Genomic DNA, 20,393 nt, shown 5'->3' with positions numbered 1-20,393 from the left:
AAATAAGAAATGTTTGAACCTCGCTTATGTCTTCAGTACGTGTGTGTGTGTTTGTGTGTGTGTGTGTGTGTGTGTGTACTCTCACCCCTCAATATTTATTTTGAAGAGAGATATCCTCATTTATTTTATATAATTCAAAGTAAAGGTAAAGGTAAAGTCGTGGCCGACTCTGGGGTTGCGGCGCTCATCTCACTTTATTTGGCCAAGGGAGCCGGTGTACAGCTTCCAAGTCATGTGGCCAGCATGACTAAGCTGCTTCTGGCGATCCAGAGCAGCGCACAGAAATGCCGTTTACCTTCCCGCCGGAGCGGTACCTATTTATCAACTTGCACTTTGACGTGCTTTTGAACTGCTAGATTGGCAGGAGCAGGGACCGAGCAACGGGAACTCACCCCGTCGCAGGGATTCGAATTGCCGACCTTCTGATCAGCAAGTCCTAGGCTCTGTGGTTTAACCCACAGGGCCACCTGTGTCCCTTATGATTCAAAGTAGCTCACACCAAATGCATTAAAGAATAAAAATTAAAAGGCAAACTAGTGAAATAAGGCACAGCAACAGAAATAGAAAAGTAGTGAAGAAGATTTAACCATAGTAGAATGGAAAAGGTGAATAATAAATAACCAAAGCAGGAAATCATCTAAAAAACCATAAGATACTTTGTTGTAGTAGCTTATGAATCCAGTGAAATTATTGGCCATGACAGCCATCAGGAATGAGCATCTTTCATTTTTAAAAAAGGGGGGGGAAGCACCTCAATTGTTTGAAAACTCAAATGTGAGCTCATGGTGACAAAATAACTTGGCAGATGCAACCCAGCAGCTGCATGTGGAGGAGCGGGGACGCGAACCCGGTTCACCAGATTACAAGTCCACTGCTCTTAACCACTACACCACACTGGCTCTGTGAGCAAACTCCGGTGGAAAACCTCGCCTTGAAGACAGAAGACATTACAGTTGTTTTGCACATGACAGAACCAACTACTCTCACCACCTTCCACACCAGTTGAAAAACATGCTGAACTTATTATTATCATCAAGTCACCTTAAAATATATTAGTACTGCCAGTAAACTGAAATGGTAGTTTCTCTGCCAAGGTTGAACAACAGAATATCTTTGGAAGCATAGCAATGGACCACACTATTGAAGAAAAAGTTAATTACAAACAGACACAGGTGGTATAAAACACTTCAGTGCTGGTAAAGGAGCAGTTGCCAGGTATTACATTAGAGCAGGCTGCAGAAGTGCATACATTTATCACTTTCAGAATATGATGGATGTTATAGATAACTGGTTTGTCCATCCAGGCCTCATAAGGTCCAGAACTGAACATGATGTGTATGATAGACATGTTCCAAATCGTTTGGCAAAATCCATTCTGTTCCAAGAAGCAAAAACTGAGTAGTTTGTCTGCTGGTTGGCTTGCTCCACCAGATGTTGTGAGTGACCTTTTAAATGGCAACAAGAGCAAAGAAGAAGCTTACCGCAACTTTCAGGTAGAAAAAAAACTGGTGCATAAACAGAGTTACAACTAAAAGCATTATCAACCCTCAATAGTACTGTACAAGTTGTAGCTAAGGGAAGGGAACTTGTGTGAAAGCTGACAGAGCTCTTTTGGGACAGATGGTTTTGACTACACAGAGTCATAATTTGTCAATGACAGATGTCTGAATCATCCACTTGGACCAATTCCTTGGCCATTAACAATGTGTGCCGGTTCACTCCGAGAAACAATGAAATCTACCTTAGTCGTTGAGCTTGAGAAACTAGTGCAATCTGCTAAAATTATTCCAGAAGGTTCAGGGTGTTTACTTGATTGCATGAGCATCATACAAAGATGTGAATATGTCAGATGTTGTGATGTAGCAGACAATGTGTTTAAAAGATTTATGTTAGAAGGTCATCAAAACAAAAGCATAAACATGTTGCAAACCCATTTCATCAGCAACAAATGCAGAATTAAGGCACAGCTGCAGCTCAACTGTACGAAAGCAATGTAGCAAGACACAAAATAGGATTCTCTAATAAAACAGGATTCTCTAACCTTCTGTGTGGAGAATGGAAACAAACAAACAAAAGAAATAAGTAAATCATAGTTGCAAATGCAGACAACCGTACTGCAAATAATAATAATAATAATAATAATAATAATAATACCCTGATGTTGGGAAAGATTGAGGGCACAAGGAGAAGGGGACGACAGAGGATGAGATGGTTGGACAGTGTTCTCGAAGCTACCAGCATGAGTTTGACCAAACTGCGGGAGGCAGTGGAAGACAGGAGTGCCTGGCGTCCATGGGGTCATGAAGAGTTGGACACGACTAAACAACAACAACAACAACTAATAATAATAATAATAATTACTCGGGACAAAGTTATGCAGCTTCTATCAAATCAGAAAAAGTAGATACTATTGTTCCATGCCCATAAGAACATAAAAGATCCCTGCTGGATCTGACCAAAGGCCTACCTAGTTCAGTGTTCTCCTCTCACAGTGGCCTACCTGATGCCTACAAGCAAGAACTGATTATAACAGCACCCTCTCCACTTGTGATTCTCCAACATGCAACCAAGAAAGGCCACAACAAGGCAGTCTGCATCTAGTCATGGGCATTATCTTGGAACTGCCTCCACAGAAAACTAATTTCAGTGGCCAACTAGATGGAGAGAGCAAAAATCTCATTTGACAACAGGGAAAAGGTCCTCTGAAAGGGAAACAGTTCCATTACAAAGTCTCCAACCAAAGTCTCCAGTTGCTCCAACTGAGCAACACCTAGATGTTTCACATCTAACATCCAAGATTCCTCAAGTTTTTATTGCCAGGAGTGGAACCACAGCAGGAGAGAACTCACCCTTCTTTTGCTCGAGTGAACATGCCACAGTGGAAATCCTGTACCCATGTTACTTCTGTTACGTCTTAAAACTGTGCCAACCCCCTCAGCCATTTGTTGAGCGGTTAGGACAGGAAGATTAGGACTGATGCAAGATTGTTTGCTGTAATCCTGTGTGTGTTTAATCATAAGCAAGCCTTTTTGAGTTCAATGAGATTGTAGCGCCCCACAATGGCCACTGCGAAAGGGGTGGCAGGATTGAGGCCTGGGGATCAGGCCTGGACCTGGCCCAGTGTTAGCAAGTGATGTCTGTGAGATGTCAGTGAGACTGGAATGAGAGCCAGCTAAGTTTCATCCTGTCCCCACCCTCGGAATCTTCTATTTCCACTGGGCTCCATCGGTGGCGATATCACCAGCAGGCCTCCCACCCACATGCTTGGCAGGAGATGAGAGAGTTAAGCAAAGGGATGTCTTCACTCAAACTAAAGTACAAGACATATAGGTAAGTGTGTATAGTATGGGTGCTTAGATGTAAAGAAATAAATGAAATAGGGTCAAAGGGCTCAAAAGGTTCTGAAGTCCAAAGCTGCAAATCAAAAATTCAATTTCTACTTGAACTTGCTTGCAGACATTTATAGTCCACAAATGATACCAATTAAACAGTTACTACTGAGACGGAGTTGTTTACTAAATGAAGAAGCAGCAAGGTGCCAGAATAGAACTCCTGTTATCTGCTTGAAGGCTACGTTGTCTGTGCAGTAACAAAAACAAAGCAAAAAAAATAAATGATAATGTCTACAAAATAACAATTAAACAGAGTAAAGATGCATAATTAAACACGAGGTGAAATTTGATTTCCTGTTGAAATGCAAATTAATATTTATTAACACAAATTTAGATCCAGAAAGGTCTGTTTAATCAAGGTGAGAGGCAATTTTCATCAGTTGCTCTTTCAAATGATAAATATGTATGAGAAGATTAAGTTTTTCAGTCACAGGAAAATTGTAAGAAGTGCAATAAAAATGATCGCCCAGCAACCTGCAGATAAAGCTTTACCCTTTGTCAAGAAGGATGCTCTTAGACCTGAGATATATTTTACATCGAAGCAGGGAAATAAGAAGTCCAAGTGAAGGGTGCTTGTAGCCTGCTGCCTTGCTTCTCTGCAGCAGGTGAACTAGTTCTGGGAAGGAACAGAACAGGAAGCCATTATTTCATGCTGATTTAATAGTCCAAGTTACAGCAGAGTAATTTATGCACAGTTGTACTTCTGACTTTGCATTAGGAACACAAATGGCACTTCGGCTGAGGCCAGAAATAAATGGTGCTTCATAATGCTTGGAATTCTTCCTTGCAGTGGAAGTAATGAAAATGATTTCAGGCCAGTGTCTAATTTGACCTCCTATTAGGATCCATGTCTCATACAATTATTGTCATAACAATGCTAATAGGGCAATAAAATTATGAATTGGTAACTTAATGGCAGGTGGTCAGAACACAGCACTTTTACGGCAGTTGTCAGTTTCCTGGAAGACGTCAAAGCAGACTTTTTCAGAATCTGTATAGTGGCAATATGCATGAAAGGAAGGAAGGGAGGGGGAGAAAAAGAAGGCAAGGTAAGGGAAAGATCCAGAGCTTTTTCCCCTAAAAAAATGTTTAGGGGTACTCTCATTTTGACTTAAGAAAACTGCCATTTTATAGTTCAAATCGGGGGAAATAAATACAGTAAATGGACAAAAGTACAAAGAACATGCATTACCTCATAAAACACCACACATCCACATTCCACACTGCTTCACATATTAAACGCTCACTTCTGTCTGAGACTCAGGAAACACCAGGAAAGGAAAGGAAGCTGCCATCGGAGATGGTAACAACGAAGCCGACCAATCACTGTGCTAGAGTCCAACTCCTACTTCACACATTAAACGCTCACTTCCGTCTGAGACTCGGGAAACACTGTGACAGGAAATGAGGCCGCCATTGGGGGGTAGCAAAGGAACTGGCGATTCACTGTGCTAGAGAAGAAACTAAAAAAAAATATTTTTTTTTCTTTCTTCTCCCGTTAGATTCACAAATTGTTTAGGGGTGTGCGTACCCCTGAATCCCCTCAGAAAAAAGCACTGGAAAGATCAGTTGTACAAACTGCCTTCTGCTCACAGAGTTGAACACAACTCCTGGAAGACCATGACTTGTTAAGTATCTCCTGCCTATAAAGTCTCTTTTCTGCTTTTAAAGATGAACCTATAGTCCCTGTTTAAAAAGAGATCGGCTTGTCAGCATTCCATCTAGTTTGGTCCTTGTTATGTACTGGGTTGAATAGGATCCAAAATGCAGCAGTCTGATTGGTCCTAGAACAATAGGAATCAGAATGCAGTAGTCTGATTGGTCCACAAGAGCCACCCACTCCAGCTCCAGGTGGAAGTGAATCCGCAACCTGATTGGCCTACAGGTGAATCCTGGAATTAGCCAATCATGTGGGGCCCATTGTGTAAATAATGCATTTAAAGCAGACATTCTGGGGGAACTTCCATTCTTCCTCACCACTATGAGCTGAAAAAAGAGCATGAAATCCACTCTCGACTTTGAGTATATTCCAGTCCTAGAGGAGATACTTTGCATATGCAGGACTGTGTATGTACAGGACTGTGAAAAATGTCTGCCTGAGATCCTCATATCCTCCTGATAGTCTTATCTCTCTCTCATTAAGGTAGAAAATACTTCTGACAGTGCAGTATATACCAGGTGGCTTTGAGCCCTTCTCTTCCACAGGCCAAATGCTTAGGAAAGCAACTTTGGGGACTAAGTAGAATGAGTGGTTTATGTTGTTCAAAGTTTCTTCCTCCCAAGTCAAAAGACCTTGACTGCAGCTCCAAACACTTGCTCTGTTAAATGGTAGCTGTGCAAGCAGTACAGATTCAGCTGCTCATTCAGAGTTAGCAGCATGGTGGGTATTCAAATATCTCATTTTAAACAAAATACACAGCAGTTGGGAAATGACGGCAATGCCTTTAAGTTAACTAAAACAGAGAGAGGAAAGGGGGAGATGGGTCTGGGAACAGGTGGCAGAGAAAAAGAAAATGGTTCTTTTATTGCTCTCTCTAATTTGCTCGCTGCCTTCCTTGGGAATTCAGTCGATTATTTCCTTTTATCCCCCTTTAATTTTAGTTTAAGAATTAGGATGGCTTGCAAACTGTTTCCCGCCCGCCCGCCCCCATACTTCCTTGCCTCTTGCAATACTAATATTTAGACAGGAGTCCAAACATTCAAATTCACTTTGATGAGCTGGCAGCTAAAAGGACACCGGCTGATGGGTCACCCAGCCGTCCTCAAAGACTGCGAAAACAATGACAGCTGTCGGCAGAGAAGAACAGATTGACTAACGCTGCCTTTAGATGGGAAACCTGCAGGTTATCATGGTTGCAGAACGGTTTAGTCCAAAGGGGCCAGATCAGAAAGCAACAGCAGCACAACAGCTTTTGGGAGGATCAGCTAAGATGTGGATAGGCAAACTAAGGCCCGGGGACCAGGTCCGGCCCAATTGCCTTCTAAATCCGGCCTGCGGACGGTCCGGGAATCAGCCTGTTGTTACTTGAGTAGAATGTGTGCTTTTATTTAAAATGCATCTCTGGGTTATTTGTGGGGCCTGCCTGGTGTTTTTACATGAGTAGAACGTGTGCTTTTATTTTAAATGGATCTCTGGGTTATTTGTGGGGCATAGGGATTCGTTCATTTTTTTAAAAAATCAAAATATAGTCTGGCCCCCAACAAGGTCTGAGATACAGTGGACCGGCCCCCTGCTGAAAAGGTTTGCTGACCCCTGAGCTAAGAGATCACAAGGCAGTGAGCAAGCTTTTCGGTGCTTCAGAATTTTTCTTCTTCACGCTATATGTTTAGCACAGCTACAAGAGGAGGGAAGGAGACGAAAAGCCATTTCGGAGCATGATGGGAACACCCCCAAATCTGACATTTGTAACTTTATGTAACTTCATCATCTGAGGCCCCTCCATGTGAGGTCCAGAGGGTGGCAACATGAGAACAAGCCTTTTCTGCAGTGGTTCCCTGTTTGTGGAATGGTCTCCCCAGGGCGGTTCATGTGGCACCTTCATTATATATCTTTGGGTGCTGGGTGAAAACATTCCTCTTCAACTAAGGCCTGAGGCTGATTAATATCCTACAGCCTTTTAAATGTGGGAGGGAGCTATGGTTTTGGTGTTTTCGTTTCAACTACTTATTTGCATATTTCTCTGGTTGCGAACGGGATCCGTTCCGGAGGCCCGTTCGCAACATGAGCAGAATGCAACCTGCGTCTGCACATGCGTGGTCGTGATTCACTGCTTCTACGCATGCACGTGATATCATTTTCCGGGTCACTGCGGGATGCAACCTGAAAACGTTCAACCTGAAGCAAACGTAGCATGAGATATGACTGTATTATTTTTTTATTGTGAACCACCCTGAGATATTCTGATGAATGGCAGTATATGAATCTAAATAATAATAATAATACAGACATACATTGGTTTTCGAACAGCTTAGTTCTTGAAGGTTTTGGCTCCCGAATGCCGCAAACCCGGAAGTGACTTCCGGTTTGCAAACTATTTTTGGAAGCCGAACATCCAACGGGGCTTCTGTAGCTTCTGATTGGCTGCAGGAGCCACACTTTTTGGTTTTTGAACGTTTTGGAAGTTGAACAGACTTCCAGAACAGATTCTGTTTGACTTCCAAGGTACAACTGTAATATTAATAATAATAGTAGTAGTAACAACAACAACAACAACAACAACAACAACTTAATTATGTTGGCTCCTGCATGGTGCAAAATAGTTGTAGTAAAGAGGACCTGAAAGACCATCCACCGTGCTATGGATTGTTTTGTTTGTTTGTTTAGTCGTTTAGTCGTGTCCGACTCTTCGTGACCCCATGGACCAGAGCACGCCAGGCACTCCTGTCTTCCACTGCCTTCCGCAGTTTGGTCAAACTCATGCTGGTAGCTTCGAGAACACTGTCCAACCATCTCGTCCTCTGCCGTCCCCTTCTCCTTGTCTGCTACAGATTACTACCCCCCAATACCATCTGACCTACAGGTCTCCAAGTGAATTTAAGTCTATGTATATACAGTGGTACCTCGGGTTACAAACGCTTCAGGTTACATACACTTCAGGTTAAAGACTCTGCTAACCCAGAAATAGTACCTTGGATTAAGAACTTTGCTTCAGGATGAGAACAGAAATCGTGCTTTGGCGGCACAGCGGCAGCAGGAAGCCCCATTAGCTAAAGTGGTGCTTCAGGTTAAGAACAGTTTCAGGTTAAGAACGGACCTCCGGTACGAATTAAGTACTTAACCCGAGGTACCACTGTATGTATAGAAAATACCTTAAGGGAAGGGGAAATGTGGGGATCATATAATATATTAATATATAATCTAACATAACAATATATGTGCAAAGCACATAGACAACACACCCACCATATAAATAATAACAAAAAACATTAACCATACTCAAATAATAAACAAGACAACTTCATTGCTCCCCAAAGTTTCCTGTGACGGGTATTTCAGCAGTTTGGACTGAGGGTTGCTGAACCCAAGCGACATTCTGTCATCAGAGGAAGCCATGTTGGAACTTGACTTTTGCTCTGTGACTGCATGGAAGACTAGCTGTTGAGCCGTCGTGAAGTTGCGTGTTCAGCTGATGATTTGATGGTTGTCAATAAAAGCATATTGTTGAATGGGCTTCAGCTGTTTCTCCTGCAGGCTTCAAGGTGAAAAGGTAGCAGAGTGTCTGTTTCACTATCGTGAAAATGCCGTGAAATGCAGAGACTGAATCCGGAATTTGTACAACTTGTGAAGATGAGTAAGTGTTCTCCAGGGTAATGGCTGCCATCATGGCATGTGTCCAATTATTATTCCTAATGCTAAACGAATGCTGTTACTTCAAATTCATCTCTTAGATCTCATTTGAACACCACAGATGAACCTCTCTTTATGTTCCAAAGTGAGCTCAGAACAAAAGGCTGTTCTTATTCATGAAGCTGGAAAATAGCTATAAGCATGCAAATGCAGTCACAGGATGTCAGTGTATCACTGCTTGGCTTTTGCCGCTGAATGGTTTTGGCATTGTAAATGTTGTCTGAGAGCATAAAAATTGACAAAACTGGACCAGAGTGTCATCTGGGCATGCGACATGGACTAAAAGCATTTGACTGGAAATCTATATCACTAGCAAAAGAGAAAGAGACAGAGAGTGTGCAGTGTCTTTCATAAGCAGAGTTAATCTTTGACTGAAGATTGCTCAGCGAGCATATGAGAAACTAACAAACCTGGCCAAGCACAGCCAATGCTGGATGAGCCATTCAGAGCAATTGGAAATTTGTTATGAAGTGTTGCAGCAACAGACAGGACTTAAATCAATACCTGATCTCTGGCAAGCTCCTCAGTACTTTAAATAAAAGCACACATTCTACTCATGTAAAAACACCAGGCAGGCCCCACAAATAACCCAGAGATGCATTTTCAATAAAAGGACACATTCTACTCATGTAAAAACACGCTGATTCCCAGACCATCTGCGGGCCGGATTTAGAAGGCGATTGGGCCAGATCCGGCCCCTGGACCTTAGTTTGCCTACCCATGGACTGGGGGGGGGGGAGTCAATTTGTTATGTTATGTTATGTTATGTTTTGATTTGATATTGTTTTATTTTTGTTATTTTTGGAAAATTAATAAAATGTTATATATATATATATATATATATATATATATATATATATATATATAACCAAAAGTCTGCTTCCCCAATGATATGCCACAAGCAGGAACAGAGGGCAATAGCCCTCTCCCACTTTGTTTTCCCAGCAGCTGGCATTCGGACGTATTAAAAAAAAAGACCTGCCTGTTTTAAGTGTTGAGTACAGTACGAGTCAAATATTTCCCTTTCAAACTCCAAATCCTCATAAAACCGCATCCGGATTCTGTACATACCACTGCATGTCATCAAACGCCATTCCTTGCCTTCCAGCCTCCCCATTAAGAGCGGCAGAGAGTTTGTCTTGGCATCTGATCTGACTTCTATGAATACCAAAAGGGCTGAGGCTTTTAAATTCTCAAAGAGTTCAGTCAGGCTTTACTAAGCACATTGCAGCTTCCAGAATGAAAAGCTTATACAGGTAGCTGTTCATCGGGTATAAATCCGCAGAGCATGGAGTGGTGCTTGTTTAGTTGGCAGGCAGCCTCTGAATGCTTTTGGTTTTGTTTTAGAATTGGAATAATTGTAATAATACACTTGCAGTGCAATGGCAAAATAACACTTTGGAACAGTACCATCCTCAGGTGCAGAGGAAGAGCCATAATTCTCAGGGTTAGAGCACCTGATTTGCATGCAGAAGATCCCGGCTTTGATCCTTGGCAACTGCAGATAGGACTGAAAAATCTGCCTGCCTGGAAATCTCAAGAACCACTGCCAAACATTGTACACAGCTCTGAGACCTAAACATTTTGTGAATCTAAGTTTGGCCTCATTGAGGGACAGTATTTCAATAGGAGTCGGAAAATGAGAGTACCCCCAAACATTTTTTAAGGAAAAAAACACTGCCTAGTGCTATATCCAGGTATAGCGGAGGGTGTTGAATAAATATACATACAGCGCCGAGGGCCTTCTGGCGGTTCCCTCACTGCAAGAAGTGAGGTTACAGGGAACCAGACAGAGGGCCTTCACAGTAGTGGCGCCCGCCCTTCAGATGTGAAGGAAATAAGTAATAATAATAATAATAATAATAATAATAATAATAATAATAATAAAATTTTATTTATATCCTGCCCTCCCCAGCCGAAGCCGGGCTCAGGGTGGCTAACTCCAATAAAACAGTACAAAAGTACAACACAAACAACACTCTAAAATCATTCACTATAAAATTAATTCAAATCAAGCCACTGGCAACCATTGGGCCAGAGCTCCACGAAGATTGCCGAGGGAGGGAGTCAGGCTGTGCCCTGGCCAAAGGCCTGGTGGAACAGCTCTGTCTTGCAGGCCCTGCAGAAAGATGTCAAGTCCCGCAGGGCCCTAGTCTCTTGTGACAGAGTGTTCCACCAGATCGGAGCCACAGCCGAAAAGCCCTGGCACTAGTTGAGGCCAGCCTAACCTCTCTCTGGCCTGGGACCTTCAAGATATTTTTATTTGAAGACCCTAAGTTTCTCTGTGGGATATACCAGGAGAGGCGGTCCCGTAGGTATGAGGGTCCGAGGCCGTATAGGGCTTTAAAGGTTAAAACCAGGACCTTAAACCTGATCCTGTACTCCACCGGGAGCCAGTGCAGCTGGTATAGCACCGGGTGAATGAGATCTCGCAGCGAAGACCCCGTAAGGAATCTTGCTGCAGCATTCTGCACCCACTGGAGTTTCTGGGTCAGTCTCAAGGGCAGCCGTAGAGCGGGTTACAATAATCCAGTCTGGAGGTGACCGTCGCGTGGATCACAGTGGCTAGGTCAGGGCAAGAGAGGTAAGGAGCCAACTGCTTAGCTTGGCGGAGATGGAAAAATGCCGCTTTTGTTATAGCTGCAATCTGCACCTCCATGGAAAGGGAGGTGTCGAAGATTACACCCAAACTCTTAACGGACGGTGCTGGCACTAATTGCGCCCCCGCAAGAGATGGGAGTTGTCCCCCCAATCCCATATCGTCCCGTCCCAGCCACAGGACCTCTGTCTTCGAAGGATTTAGCTTCAACTGGCTCCCACGTAACCATCCAGCCACAGCTTCCAAACATCTGGTCAGTGTGTCTGGGGCCGAGTCAGGATGGCCATCCATCAACAGATAGAGTTGGGTGTCATCAGCATACTGATGGCAACCCAGCCCAAAACTCCGGACAAGCTGGGCGAGGGGGCGCATAAAGATGTTGAAAAGCATCGGGGAGAGTATTGCACCCTGAGGTACTCCACACACCAAGGAGTGGCGCGATGACAATTCCCCCCCAAGTGCCACCCTCTGTCCCCGACCAGAGAGAAACGAGTGCAGCCATTGAAGGACTGTGCCCTGGATCCCCACGTCGGCAAGGCGGTGGTCCAGGAGTTCGTGATCGACCCTGTCAAAAGCTGCTGACAGATCTAGAAGAATCAGCAGCCCCGACCCGCCTCGATCCAGCTGTCTATGAAGATAATCTGTTAGGGCAACCAGAGCCGTCTCAGTCCCATGACCAGCGCGGAAGCTGGACTGGAATGGATCCAGAGCCGATGTTTCATCCAGAACCCACCAAGCTGTTCAGCAACCGCTCTCTCAATCACCTTACCCAGGAACGGAAGATTCGAAACTGGGCAGTAATTGGATAGATCTAACGGATCTAATGATGTTTTCTTTAAGAGCGGGCACACCACTGCCTCCTTCAGTTCCCCTGGGAATGCCCCCGTGCCAAGGGACAAATTGATGATATCCCCCAGGAGGGCCCGCACCTCATCTGGACACACTCTAATCAGCCAAGACAGGCACGGGTCGAGAGGACAGGTGGTGGGCTTTCCAGCTCGGAGGAGTCTGTCCACATCGGCTGGGGATATCCGGTCGAAGTGGTCCAATACTGGACCCGAGTACAGTCGAGGGGCCTCCAGTTCCTTTATTGTATCCAAATTGGCAGGGAGGTCATGGCGGAGCAACAAGACCTTCTCCGCAAAAAAAGCTCGCAAATGCCTCACAGCTGTGTGTCAAATTGTTATTTAAATTTGGCTGTCCCTCAAGGGACATTAAAGACCTGATTATACTAAATAATTGCGCGGGCGAGAGCTAGCGGATGCAATGGAGGCCGAGAAGTAAGACTTCTTAGCAGCCTTCACCGCCATCTCGTAGGTTTTCATAAAAGCCCTATAAGATGTTCTTGAGGCTCCGTCATGGGCACCCCGCCATACTAGCTCTAGCCGTCTGAGGTCCTGCTTCATTTTCCGGAGCTCCTCGGCAAACCAGGGAGCCCGGTTTCTGCGGGGTCGCAGAGGGCGCTTAGGTGCGATCTCTACAATGGCTGCCAGGAGCTGGATATTCCAGCCCTCATCAAGTTCAGTCAATGGGTTGCCAGGGGGAGCAAGGTCCTGCAAGGCTTTGCGGAATCTATCAGGGTCCATCAGCCTCTGCGGGCGAGCCCAAATTGGCTCGCCACCTAAGCAGGGTGGGGGTGGAAAGTCAATCCTGGCTTTCAGAGCATAGTGATCACACCATGGCACCTTCATCGAAGGAGACATGATCACATCTATACCTACGCCAAAGATCAAATCCAGTGTGGCCTGCTTGATGTGTGAGGCCCGAAACAAACTGGGAGGGCCCTAGTGTCGCCATGGAAGACACCAGGTCCAGAGCCTGTGAGGAGGGAGTGGCATTAGCATGGATGTTGAAGTCCCCCAATACCAATAGGTTAGGGAACTCCAAGGCCCAGCCGGCCCCCGCTTCCAATAGGCCTGACAGGGTGGCTGCTGGTGCGCTAGGTGGCCGGTACACCAGCCAGACAGCCAAGCTCTCCTCAGAGCCCCACACTAGGCCAACACATTCAATGCCCGGGATCGATGGTGATGGTAGAGCCCTGAAAGGACAATCTTCCCGGATTAATAATGCCACCCCTTCCCCTCCCCCGGCCCACAGTCCGCGACTGGTGGAGGGCGGAGAAACCCGGGGCGCCATCTCTCGTATGGTAACTGTTTCCCCTTCGTGCACCCAGGTCTCTGTCACACAAGCCAGGTCGACCCACTGCGAGGTAAAGAAATCTCGCAGCGTGGCGGTTTTGTTGCCTATAGACCTGGCATTGCACAGCATCAGTGACGGAGGTGAGTAATCCTTGCTCACCCTTCCCTCGGGATGAGGCGCAGATTGGAAGGGGTACGAGCATATCCATATCTCGATCCCCTTCGCCTATAACATCTGCACCCACCGCCATACCTCCCTCGCCCCTCCATGGTAGCAATCCCAAGCCTCATATTAGCCTCCATTGATGGCAATTAATGTTATTCTTTCGCAGCTTAAAACAATAAAACAAACAAAAAACAAAAACAACCGAGAAAACAATAAAACAATACAAATAAAAACTGCAAAAATTACAAATCCATCAAAATCCAACAAATTCCCAAGCCCACCCAAACATCCATTCCACCCCCATATATAAAAAATCTAAAGGGAAAGGAAACTTTTAAAACATGTTTAAAAGAACTCTGCGCCCCTCCGGGTCCTCCTGGGCAGTAGCAGCATCAGTGGCAACAACCGTCCTTGTGAGGCCCCGCCCTGGGCCAGATGGTAAGTGGCAAGAGCAGGGCCCTCAGGCACTCACACAGGGGAGTCCTCCTGGGCAGCAGAGCAGTCCTTGTGAGGCTTCAGGCCCCGCCCCAAGCCAGATGGTAAGTGGCAAGAGCAGGGCCCTCTGGCACTCACACAGAGGAGATAAGATAAGTAGCTATCTTATCTTTAAAAGACATCTGAAGGCAGCCCTGTTTAGGGAAGTTTTTAATATTTAATGCTGTATTGTTTTTAACACTCTATTGGAAGCCGCCCAGAGTGGCTGGGGAAACTCAGCCAGATGGGCGGGGTATAAATAATAAATTATTATTATTATTATTACATGGCTCATAGCTCAGTGACAGAGGACCAGAGGACCGAGGTTCCAGGTTTGATCTCTGGCATCTCCAGTTAAACATGATAGGGAGCCTGGAAGCCCGAGACCCTGGAGAGCCTTCTTACAGTAGGTTCTTGTCAGGGCCGTCTTTACCCAGGGGTGCAAAGGGTGAAGCTGCCTAAGCTCTTAACTATCTACCTGTTATAAAATAATAAATATTTTTGATCAAGCTAGAAAAACAAAATACATATTTACCTAGGTATTACCGAAATATATACCTACCGTTTCACCGTTTGACTTTGTGCGCTCATTTACCAAAGACGTGTCGCGCCGGCGCTGATACTTGTGATGTCATTCACAATGGCGGCGCTTGTCAGACTCAACAATAGCGCTTGTCATTCACTGTGCAAGCGAAATTAACTCTTACATCAAAATAAAGTGGTGCCTCGCAAGACGAAAAGAATCCGTTCTGTGATTCTCTTCGTCTAGCGGTTTTTTCATCTTGCGAAGCAAGCCCATTGACGTATTAGTAGATTAGCGCTATTAGCGGCTTTTAGCGGCTTTTAGCAGCTTATCTTCTTATCGGATCAGCTGATAAACAGCTTAGCGGCTTAGAAAAAAGGGGGGGAGGAACAAAACCCCGCAGGAACTCACAAGACATTTTCATCTTGCGAAGCAAGCCCATAGGAGATTTGTTTTGTGAAGCACCTCCAAAACGGAAAACTCTTTCGTCTAGCGGGTTTTCCGTCTTGCGAGGCATTCGTCTTGCGGGGCACCACTGTATTATGTTACATATTGTATTGAGCTGCTATGCGGCTGCGGGGTCAACGGCACTGACTGATGTTTCTCCTAAGTAGATGCCTAAACAATACTTATAAGTCTAAGTGTGGTGGTGTTGTATACTTAAGTATGTGTATTGTAAATAAATGAACAAATTAAAAAGTTTGTTTCTTTCCCCTCCTTTTGTAAACAAGAGATATGGCATAAGCGTGGTGTCTGACCTAAGCATAATAAAAGTTAATTTCGGGGCTAAACTAAATTTGGGAGTGCTGGGCTGATCTTTGCACCCTGGCAGCGCATATGCTAAGGACGGCCCAGTGTGGTGTAGTGGTTAAGAGCGGTAGACTCGTAATCTGGGGAACCGGGTTTGCGTCTCCGCTCCTCCACATGCAGCTGCTGGGTGACCTTGGGCCAGTCACACTTCTTTGAAGTCTCTTAGCCCCACTCACCTCACAGAGTGTTTGTTGTGGGGGAGGAAGGGAAAGGATAATGGTGTTTTTTTAATAAATAATTTTTATTATTTTCCAACACAAATATACAATTCTATCAGGTTTTCACAAATTTGTTTCTTTTTAGACTTCCTTCGGCTTCTCTGACAATCATCCATATTTACCTCTCAGTTTACGCATTCCTCTGTTTATATTGCCATTAAACTTCCCTCCCACTCCTATTTCTTTTTAACAATATATCTCAACTTTCACAGTGCTTCTTGAAATCCCACCAGTGTTGTTTGCACATCACATGTTCTTTTCAGATACTCAACAAATTTCCCCCAGACCTCGATGAACTTTTGGTCTCAAAGATATCTAATTTTCCCGGTTAATCTGTCCAATTCTGCATAGTCAGTCAGCTTCAGTCTCCATTCTTCTATTGTCGGTATTTCCTCGTTTCCATTTCTGGACCAGTAGAATTCTTGCTGCTGTGGCTGCATATTGAAAAAGTTTACAGTCTTTTCTTCTAATTTCATTCCCTATAATTCCTAAAAGAAAGGTCTCTGGTTTCTTTACAAATGTAAAGGAGAATGTTAGCCACTTTGAGAATCCTTAGGGTAGTGATAAAGTGGGATATCAAATCCAAACTCTTCTTCTCCTCCTCCTCCTCCTCCTCCTCCTCCTCCTCCTTCTTCTTCTTGTATACTATGGGTGGTATAGAAGCCCCAAAAGATACACCATCTTTACTCCTCCTCATTAATGCCTGTTAGGCAGCATTTACCAGGTTCTTTGTGGAGGATTGTGGATTGGACTGTATATGTTACATAATGGCTGTTGTTGAAAGAAATGAGAGGAGTATTTTTGCGATCTGCTTTCCTCATGTAAATGGATCAGAGAAGATGAGAATAGTCCCTTTCTATCAGCATTACAAGCACATTTGAAACCGGAATGGTGACACATTTAAAATCTAGTGTCATAACAATAGTGTTTGAGTGCTGATTAAGGAGGCCTTGCAAAACCAGCCTGCATATTTCTGTGATAATGGGTTCATGAATTTGGGTAAGTACAATAGACTGTAAAAACATCTCTATTGGTACATGCCTGCCACTGATTGTGTGTGTGTGTGTGTGTGTGTGTGTGTGTATTTTATAGCAACAGCAGGGAAGAGCTTTTTTATTTTATTTTATGAAGATGATAACCGCCAAGTTCTTTTAAAAATACAGTTTCCAGGTCGAGCATTGAATATATCACGGGTCAGGAACAGGGACTGATTGAAGCATTTAGATCCATTATTAGAGATTTATCCTGCATTACTATGCAGCACTGTCTGTTTCAAGGAGTTTTCTATCTGATTGTTCGGCTATTATATGGCACCTCATTTTCTTAACAATGAATAACTAAAATCAGCATCCAATGTGAAGGAACTATGTGAGAATTGATCTTTAAGAAATCCAGAGGTTTCAGCTGAAGAACAGTGGCTACTTTTAAACGGCATGCAGATTGCTTCGGATGTAGAAATAATAATGCCCTCCTAAGAGAGGAACCCCCCTCTCTATGGGTAAAGCAATAGGTATAAAAGGTACATTTTGGACAAGTGCTCCTAAGCTGAATGTGTCTTCAGTGGGGCTCTTGAGTGCCATTTTACATCTTGGACATGCCGGCTCAAATATATCCTTCTCTACTGCCTGGAAGGCTTATGAGATATATAGTAAAGGAATTGACCATATTTGCCTAAGATGGAGATAGTAAATTGTGGTTTTGCTGCAAATGATGGATACATTTCACAAGTAGAAGGGGGGGGGGGAGAGAACTTAGATTTGTTTCCAAATACACATGCTAGTAATTGATAAATTTAGGTTGCAGAGCCCAAGGCTTCTAAGCTAACATGATTTCTCCAGAATAGTGCACCCTGTTCAGACATTCTCAATGTGATTTAAGGAAAAATATGGAGGTGCACATGAATATCCCCCACTCATTCTCTATTCCTGTTATGTACAGAAGTTCTCACCCTGGGCCAGCAGGGGGATACTGTAGATAGTTATGCAAATGAAGGATCGAAAGTGACGTTCAGTGATTGGATAGTTTGTATGCAAATGAAGGATCGAAAGTGACGTTCAGTGATTGGATAGTTTTAGAATGTTGTTACAGTAACAAGGTACTGGAGCAGGCTGACTGAGCCCTTCAGCTCAGTTCAGTTCTGGCCTCAGAATAAAGAAGAGCTGTTTGAAGAATAGCTGTGTCGTCTGATATGTTCACCCACAACTTAACAATTCCAGTTGCCCTCCATGAGTTGGATGATGAGCATACGACTCAGGGAGCCTCCTGTACTGGGGACAGACCCCCCTCGTTTTAGAAACCTGAGTTTCCAGGGTTCTAAGATGCACAGGATTCTTCCACCAGCACAAGATTCATACTTTCAGTTTCCAGATCATGGAGGACCATCAGCGATAGTACAGCTAGCATGCTTATACCTGCACTGACGCTCCTCGCATGTTTACTTAAATCACATTTAGAATGCCTGAAAAGTGTGTGTGTGTGTGTGTGTGTGTATCATGCAATGTGAAATGTGTGGAAGTTGAAGTTCACAAGGATAGGTTTTAAGAATGATATTCATAGGCAATGTTCTACATTTCCCTGCTATGTAAGCATTGCCTAGGCCAGGTGAAATTCATACTCAAGATTTTTGCTGCTGCCTCTGTATTTGTGGAGCCACAACTAAAATAATAAGTTAAAGAAAGATAAAAACCTGATTTGCATATTTCTCTGGGTACATTTGGAAGCAGGTGTATGTTCAAGTAGGTGCCCCAAACATCAAAAGTTCATTCAACGGGTACCTTAGGGAGAGTTTTTGGTGCGTTAGCACTCACACTCTAAGGGATTACCACCCCCACCCTGGAGATTAGGATGAAGCCAACTGTAATGAGTATGGGTTGCTCGTGCATAAGTTACCGCCACTCCTGGCTGTGTTGCCTTGTTAAACCTTTCTTTCTGGAAAGCCCTTCACTTCGTGGCTGCCTCAGTTGCTAGCAGAATCCGTCAGTGGGCGTTTCTTAAATCTTTTCCAACATAAAAGTTGTTTGACACCCAGTCTCCTCCTACTCTCTCTGCGCAGAAGTCTTCTGCGCAGGGAGGGCGTGGGTAGCGGAGGACCCGTGCTCTCCCCGCTGGTGTCCAGTGAAGAGTCCTGGAGCAATCTCTCCAATTCCCCCATCTGCCCCCTTTATCCCTGGTGTTACGCTGATTTGCTTCCCCATCTGCTGAGCTGCTTCTCTCCCTGCTAGGCCCTTCTCCAGCATCATTTGAGAGCCTTCCCTCCGCCCCTAGCTCCGATGTCAGTTCCCTGACACCAACCATTTGTCCTTTTAGATCCCACCTTAAGATTTATTAATTTTTTAATTCCCCAGGCTTTATCAAGGTAGCATTGTTGTGTTGTTGTTTTTACAGATGGATTTAGTCAGTGCTAGAGAGAGAGAGAGAGAGAGAGAGAGAGAGAGAGAGAGAGAGAGTGTGTGTTTAGGGGTACTCTCATTTTGACTAAGCAAAATCACCACTTCATAGTTCAAATTGGGAAAAATAAATACAATAATTGGACAAAAGTACAAAGATTCACAAAATGTTTAGGGGTATGCGTACACCTGCATCCCCCCAGAAAAAAGCACTGGATTTCATTCTTATTGTTTCAACTCCGTGCTTTGCTTTTATGTCTTTTTTTTATCCACTGCGAAAATATTTTCAAATGGTGGATGGTGTAGAAATTTTAAAAATGAAATGCAATGAACAAAGCATTTGTGAGAGAGAAACCTAACTGTGCTACTGAATCGCCACTCTGCCAGATCTGTCTCTGCCCATCCAATTCACCAAAAGAATCAGCGCACGTTTCGATAGCACCTTGGCTAAAGGCCCAAAGCAATAACATGAAGTGAGATAAAAACACACTAGCTGTCCTGAACGGAACCATTTGATTTATTAGAAACTTGCCCAGAATGTAGAAATGCACTCAATTCAACAAACAAACAAAAATGATGGATCTAGCACATGATGTTATCCTAACTGGTAAAATATGAAAGTGGTCATATCTTACATGTCACAGAATGAAAGGCAATAGTTGAGGCAGGAATCAAAGATCTTCCTCTTAGCTCGTTTCTCCTGTTCGTCCTGAGTTTGAGCATTTTCAAAGTCCATGACACCTTTGGTAAAGGCTGTTCTCCAATTGCAGCTCTCGCAGGCCAGTGTTTCCCAGCTGTCGGTGTTTATGCTACATTTTTTAAGATTTGCCTTGAGAGAGTCTTTAAACCTCTTTTGTTGACCACCAGCATTACGCTTTCCATTTTTAATTTGGGAATAGAATAGTCACTTTGGAAGACGATAATCAGGCATCCACACAACATGACCAGTCCAACAAAGTTGATGTTGAAGAATCATTTCTTCGACTCTGGTGATCTTTGCTTCTTCCGGTACACTAACATTAGTTAATTAGTCTTCCCAAGTGATATGTAAAAAAATTTCGGAGACACCGTTGAAGGAATCTTTCGAGGAGTTGGAGATGGCGTTTATAAGTGATCCATGTTTCACAAACATACAGCAAGGTTGGTAGTACAATAGCACTGTAAACAAGCATTTTGGTTTCCCTGCAAATGTCCTCAGACACTCCATCAGGAGAAAGCTGTGCTTGCAGAGATCAGGCGATCCTGGATTTTGGCATCAATTTCAGCCCTTGTGGAAAGATAACTGCCCACATAGGAAAAGTGATCAACACTTTCCAACATTACACCATTGAGTTGGATTT

The 20,393-nt window shown here is 44.0% G+C and overlaps 1 long non-coding RNA gene across 1 annotated transcript in view; it reads left to right on the top strand.

Moving 5' to 3' along the window:
• Positions 1–270: 270 nt before the first annotated feature.
• LOC310688500 overlaps positions 271–20,393 on the top strand; it is a 235,140-nt gene continuing 215,017 nt past the window's right edge. The window contains exon 1 of the long non-coding RNA XR_014516969.1: positions 271–310. This is a non-coding gene — a long non-coding RNA (uncharacterized lncRNA). The remainder of the gene's footprint in view (positions 311–20,393) is intronic.

The sequence above is a fragment of the Podarcis liolepis genome (genome assembly GCF_965112155.1).
Source record: "Podarcis liolepis genome assembly, chromosome: 11".
Taxonomy (NCBI): domain Eukaryota; kingdom Metazoa; phylum Chordata; class Lepidosauria; order Squamata; family Lacertidae; genus Podarcis; species Podarcis liolepis.
Note: the sequence above shows the minus strand (reverse complement) of the source record. Positions and strands in the feature narration are given on the sequence as shown.